Source organism: Rosa rugosa, chromosome 4 (assembly GCF_958449725.1).
Source record: "Rosa rugosa chromosome 4, drRosRugo1.1, whole genome shotgun sequence".
In the NCBI taxonomy this organism is placed as follows: Eukaryota; Viridiplantae; Streptophyta; class Magnoliopsida; order Rosales; family Rosaceae; genus Rosa; species Rosa rugosa.
In genome coordinates this window covers 12,974,063-12,980,962 of record NC_084823.1, presented here as the reverse complement: position 1 = coordinate 12,980,962, position 6,900 = coordinate 12,974,063, and the positions used below count along the sequence as shown (strand labels likewise).

Genomic DNA, 6,900 nt, shown 5'->3' with positions numbered 1-6,900 from the left:
ACCGAAGTTGCCTAGCCTTATTCATAATCTTTCTGACCTTAATGACTTCTAGGTGAGAGCTGTGCGAGAACATCACTCTAGGTTCCATTCTATAAGCTAAGTTAAGTTGAAGACATCATTCTCTTAACATACCAAGTAAGAAAGATTGATAGGTAAAGATCAACACATCATTGGCTTAACTTGGGTAAGGATATCCGAATGAATTGAAACAAGTTGGTAAACATATCATAGGTGTAATCATGGTCTAGTGGTGAGAAGTAGTTCCTAGCTAGCCTTTTATCATTTATTTCAAAACCCTAAAATAAAAACCCAAAAACAGTTCTTTTATTTTAGTCACCTTTCTGTTCTTCGTTTTCTTTTATTTATTTGACATACCAAATAAACCCCAAAAATTGTGAAACCTTGTCAGCCTTTAGTTTAGTGTGTCTAGGTAGGTCTCTGTAAATTTTCGTTGCATTTAGAGTAGTTTAGAGTCGTTTGCCAGTCAGTTCTTTTGGATTGGATAGATAAGGTTTTTTTAGTTTTAAATCGAGTCATAGATTAGTGATTTAGATACAATCCTTTGCGGGAGACCCTTTCTTTCCTATACTATGATTGACTAATATTTGTGATTGCAGGGTTAAATTATTACGCTTATTTTAGGTGTATCAGAGGGTCAATAATCAATGAAAAATGAAGATATCTGTGATTTTGAAAGTATTAGAAGGTTAGGGAAATCGTCCGTACAGTACATGACATTTAGCCCATTATAAATTATGGTACCTTAAGTTTCAAAAATATCATAATGGTACCCAGGCCAACCCAACAATAGTACCTGGAATTGGTAACTCCGGCCATAACGGCATTACCCAACTGATATAACTTGAAAGGTACTTTCAAACGTTCCTTCTCTCTAATCTCAGACTCTTTCCCCTCCACTCCTTTCCACTTCAAATGTCAATTTCGTGATGGCCTTTGATCTTCTCACCTGGAATGCACTACTTTGATCTTTGTTCATGGCTCCGACTAAGGTAGCATCCAGTGGCCATCCAGCTGCAAGGAAACTGGAAAGCTCCGATTATGTTTTGGAACTTGGGTACAGGAATTAGGATCTCGTGGCCATCTAGCTGGGTTTTGTAAATCTAGGTTTCCAACCAAGAATTTCATATTAGGGATCCATCAGTTTCTTCTTCAATCTTCGATCAGTTCCGCTTTTATATGGCTTCTCTTGTGCTTCTGTTGTCCGTACTTATTCATCCCCATAACATCAACAACATAGAAGAAGATCTATTTAGATCAATCAATTCAACTTCTTCTACTGCTGCTGCACCTACTACTTTTTTCAGCTGCCAAAAATAAATAAGTTGAACAAATTATGTTGTTGGAAGAAGAAGAACATCTCTCCAACTGCTCGAGGGTTTCTGTGGACTCAGTTTGACCTTAGTTCGTGATATTACATATTTTTGCTGCTTACTCGGTCGTTAATTAAAAAAAAAAAAAAACCAAAAGTTTCAAATTGGGTTTCTTAATTCGATTACAGCTAAGAAAACAGAAGAAACAGAGTAAACTTAGTTGGTCTCAGTAAACATTGATCATCGACTCGTCAGGGGGAATGCTCAGTGCTTCTCATAAGAACAAATTTGGCATAGTTCTTCATACACTGATCTATGACAACCCCAAATCAAAGTGTTCCAAGTAATGACATCCACCTCCTTCGTATTAAAAAACACTCCAAAAGCATAATCAATGAAACCAATCTTTCCCATGTCAATCAACAAATTCCCAAGTACCACATTCAACAAATCCAGACCCATCCTAATCATAACACCACGAATTTGCTTCCCAAGACCAGCAGACGACACAAGTGATATCATAATTGAAAATGTGTACTCACTTGGTCTCATACCTGAACTTTGCATTTTTGAAAACATCCCCATTGCATTACTAAACCAATCCACACGAAACATAACCCGAAATCATCGAGTTCCAACTAACCACATCTCTCTCAGGCATTTCATCGAACACCTGTTGTGTCCTTTCAAACTCACCAAATCGACACAAGTTACACCCACCATCTTCAACCTGCATACTGATATCAACATTCCCATCCTTACTGGCATAGACCATTGTTTCCAAAAATGAACATGAAACATCTTCAAACTTCGGCTTTTAAACCATTGTTCCCGATTCATCAATTGAAACTTGCACATTTAAACAATCATTTTGGCTTCTCTTCATTGTGTGTGATACCTATTTACTTTCTAAATCAACAAATAGTGCATCATCCAGGCTCAAGTCAGGCATAAATACTCCTGCATGCAGAACCACTCTGATGGCCTTTGGTGGTGTGACTGATGGGTTAAAATTTCCCTCAAAGTCATCACACCACCAAAGCCTTAAAATTTATTCAATTGAGTGTATTAGAAAAATGAGTTTAGTCCAAGCTCTTCGACTTTTAGCTTAATTGCTAATACATTTTTTTGCAAGGAGTGTTTTGTACACTGACAATCAATCCAAAGCACAAAAGGATTAGAATAGAGAGAGAGTAGACGAAGAACAGTAAACAAGGGGCGGTGGCGCAGTTGGCTAGCGCGTAGGTCTCATAGCTTCTGAGTTATCCTGAGGTCGAGAGTTCGAGCCTCTCTCGCCCCAATTACCAATTTTGTAACCAAAAATAAAAAAGAACAGTAGGGGAAAAAAAAGAAGGAAAAAGATGCTTAAATTTACTTATCTAACCAAATTCTCTTTCCAGAAATGTCATTTTATATGACATATCTAACTAAAAAAGATTTTTTTTTTTAAATCTCTCATTTAATTTGTACCAATAAAAAACCTAAAATCTATTAAAGTTTCCTAATAAAATCATAATCTGATTTACTTACATTTTTTTTTCTTTCAATTTCAATGTTCATCTATTTCAATCGATGTCAAAAGATTAGTAAGTTAACAACTTTGAGCAATGCTGAAGATTGAGTTTTCTTCTTTTTCGTGTTTTAAATTTTTACTTTCGGTATTCACAAACGGTATTGTAAAGATTTTGATGAAATTAACACTAATGATTTTGTGAATTGAATAATAAATTAACGATGAGGAAGCAACAAGAGACTAAAAAATTAGTAATAAATTCAAATTTGGGTGGAGAAGATGAAGATTAATGTTTCGTAATGAGATATTAATTAATTAGTCTTTGTATTTAATTAATTGGTTATGTATTTAGTTTTCCTTACAGATTTGGATTTTAGAAAATTAGTGTATTTATTAGTCATTTTGCAATTGGGTAATATAGTATTTCAATAATTCAAATATTTGTAGGGTGAACTAAGAAAATTGTAGGGTGGCAATAGCCGCACCCTTAAATAATAATAAATTAAGACATGAAGGAACAAAAATATCCTTCAAAATATGTTAGCTGGCAACCTCCATAATGGAACTAACGGGTCCAAGTACGATTATTCGATCGGGGTCAGTACCTCAGATATCTTTCTATCTTGGAAACTTGAGGTACAAAAGTTTAGAATGACGAAAACGTCAGATATTGTACGGACGATTTTTCCTAAAAAGTTTATTGAAGCCCCCAATAAAAATTTAGGGAAATTGGTCCAAATTGTACCTAAACTATCTCACTTTATAAACTTCGGTACATCAAGTTTCAGAAATGTCAGAACAGTACCTGAGATTCATACTTGGACCGAATATATGTACCTGGGCTCGTTAGCTCCGTAACAAAGCCATTTAAAATTGAAACTGGGAAGGGTACTTTCTTCCATTTGGGTTAGGCAGTTTAACCTAATCCATTTTCCCCCTTTTTTCACTCACTCTTAACCTCTCTCTATCTTCTACCTTGAACTGGAAAGTGAAACACCTCTCTCTCTTTATCCGAAAGGAATCTGAACTCTCTCTCTCTCTACTTCACTTTTGCACAGAGATTTGATTCGATTCAGAGACAAAGCATAGTTTTGTACCAGTATAGGTAGCAGATTTTGGAGATACTTTCGTCTTGATGGGGAGCAACCACAGTTCGCAGGTAAAAACAAAGGTCCCCCTCTCAAAAAAGTGATTCCATTTTACTCAAATTGGTTGGTATTGTATTATTTAGGGTCCCCATTGTTTATGGCTTTATATGGGTTTGCATGTCTAGGGTTTGGGTGTGCGGTTTTTTGTCTCCGTCTGCAATTTTTAATTAGGGTTGTGAAATTATGTCAAGAATGAAGTGGTTGGGAGGTTAAATGAATTAGATGAAGTAGGGTGAGGGTTCTTAAAGCCCAACAGTAGAGGGTCTGGACATAAATGAAGTGGGAGGGGTTTGGGGCTTGTTTGGTAACCCTCTTAATTGTTCGATGAAGTTTGAAGAAGCTATATGTGTTCTGTGTGTGCATTGTTTGTAACTTTTAAGCTAGATCACTCTATGAACTAGCTTGTCTCTGTTGTAAAAAGTAGTTAAAATAAGGATTAAATTTTGTTTAGTCCCTGTACTCTGCCTCCAAAATCGTTTCAGTCCTTGACATTCTCATTTAATTTGAAAAGTCCCTAACGTCACAATTTTCGTCTGATTGGTACACTCCATCCAATTGCTCAATTTGTAGGCTGACGTGGCATTAAAGTTAGCACCAACTCAGCGCCACGTAAGCGTTGTGGATGTTGAAATATCGAGAATAGCCCTAGCTTCCCCTTTTAATTTTTTAAATTCTTCTCTTTTTGGTTCTTGCTGCAATCTCTTCTTCCACTTGTTCCTTTACCCAAACACCAGCCTCATCACCTAGCTTTTCTTCTTCCTCTTATCAAATCCAACCTCAAAACTGAAGAAGAAACCTCTGTTTCGGAATACAAAGCAAAGCTACTCCATGAGCCCAAAATCGAGAAGAACCCAGTGAAGGAACCAAGAGATGGTTCGAGCCTCTTCACTTCCTCTATTCTTGCTCTGTCTCTAACTCTGTTATGGAATTGTGCTCCTTGTTTGTTGATGGTGCAGAGTCCAGACGGTGACCTTCTAGATGGTATATGTTCAGATGGTAAAATTCTGATTCAAAGGACAAGAGAGCAAGACATGGGAGGTGAGTCATGGCCTGGTGAAATTAGTGAAAAGATGAAGACCGACGGAGAAAATGGCCGGTGATGGGCTGATTGACCGGCGGAGCAGATTGGGTAATCTGGGTGTCCAGATCAAATCTGGGTCAAACGTCGGTGGTTAGAGTGCCGGTGGTCTGGATCGAGGAATGACGGGAGGAGAAGACGTCGTGGTGGTCTATAAGCGTCGAGTCTGCAACTCAGCGACTAGTCTGGTACAGGTCTGAGTATGGTATTCGATCTGGTATGGGTATGGGCACTCAATGAAGACAAACTCTTGAATTTTGGTGGGAGTGATGTTTGATTTTGGTGCTTAATTGATGTTTTTGAAGTTTGGGGGTGGTGATAGGGTGGTTTCGGTGGTGGATAGTGTGGTGACCCGGGAGGGGGGTCCCACAGCGCCGCGATTCCGAGCCAATGAGAAACCGACATGTCACGAATGGCATCCCGATAACTCATTAACCCGAAAACGCAAGGCCTTTTGGGTTTGGACTGTTGGTTCACAAAACACTTTCTTGGACAAGTCATTCTAGCAACCTAACAACACATTTTCAAAAGCGGAATTCGAAATGGGCTAAGAGTTTTGGGCTTGCGATCGGAGCCCAATTTGGAAAATAAAATTGATCCGTAAGTAACGACAAGTATGGGAGACGCGCCCCAGGGTTACGGGTCTCCCGGAATTTTTGTAAACGAGTAGGAAATAAATAAATAAATAAAAAGTAAATAAATAAGTTACTACAAAATCCGATTGAGGACCAAAACCTTCTTTTGATAAAACTAAAGAGAAATGCGCCAAGCCGTGCCATGTGCCTCCCCTGTACGCTTCCCGACCACATGCTCGAAACCTGCACACTATAGTAGGGGTGAGCTTTCGTCCTCGCATGCCCAGTAGGGGCCGACCCAACCATGCTAGGTTTGAAAAATAATATACTTGAAAATATTTACTACATAATATTGTGCACGTTTATTGAAAAATGTTTTAAGAAAAGTGGCAACCACAAACATTTGTTTTCTTTCATAAAACATGTGCAGTATGCTTCACACACTTGGAGCTCCGAGATACTTACCTGCCGGCTAAAGTAAAATAAATCGGTGACCGACCTGGTTCGTCCTGAGTACGAGAACCAGCCAACTACTCTGTAGTCTTTGTGACTACAAGTAGCGAAAGTGTCCATTTCCTGGCTCTGAGTCTCCTATGACTGGTTCACTGTCTGTTTACCTTTCCTTGACAAACATAGGAGCACAGCCCCCTCCGGAGGTTCACGGTTATCGACACCGTGGGATCCCTAGGAATCAACGCGTCTAGGTCCCATTCACTTTCAGGTCACAAACATACAAAGGGTACAGTATCTCAACATGCAAGTCTAGCCTCGGTTTTCGCAATCAACAATTATCAGCTCTGAAAACACATGTATCACGAGGCATCGACTGATGAACAACCAAAAACGTTCTTGCAGGCAACATACTATCATAGTATAGCATTCCACATATACTGAAAAGCCTCTAACAAGGAAGGGACAGCTCACCCTACCTGGATATGCCGGCGTATTCCACGCTCTGACGCTTTCCGCTTAAGCTTCCTTAACGATCGTGTTTCCTAAACCATTACTTAGTTTGTAAGTAATTATCCAGGTAAACATCATGATCAACTTTAAGTAATCGCGCACGCTAAATCATTTTTATTTCAATGAGGCCATTAATTACTTCTTTTAACCTTTACCAATTTGGGAAACCAACTTCTTTCTTAAAAAGGAAAAACGTCCTTATTGCTCTGCTAAACTATCGCCAATCCGAGCGACCAAAGTCGAGTCGATCCTCACACTTTACGAGGTCGGTCAACCCTGGTCAACTCTCGGA

The 6,900-nt window shown here is 38.8% G+C and overlaps 1 non-coding gene across 1 annotated transcript; it reads left to right on the top strand.

The window, feature by feature from the left end:
* The first annotated feature begins 2,546 nt into the window (after nt 1-2,546).
* On the top strand, nt 2,547-2,631 carry TRNAM-CAU (transfer RNA methionine (anticodon CAU)). Its single transcript is given in 2 exon segments — nt 2,547-2,584; nt 2,596-2,631. It is a non-coding gene; the product is annotated as a tRNA-Met (tRNA).
* The last annotated feature ends 4,269 nt before the right edge of the window (nt 2,632-6,900 follow it).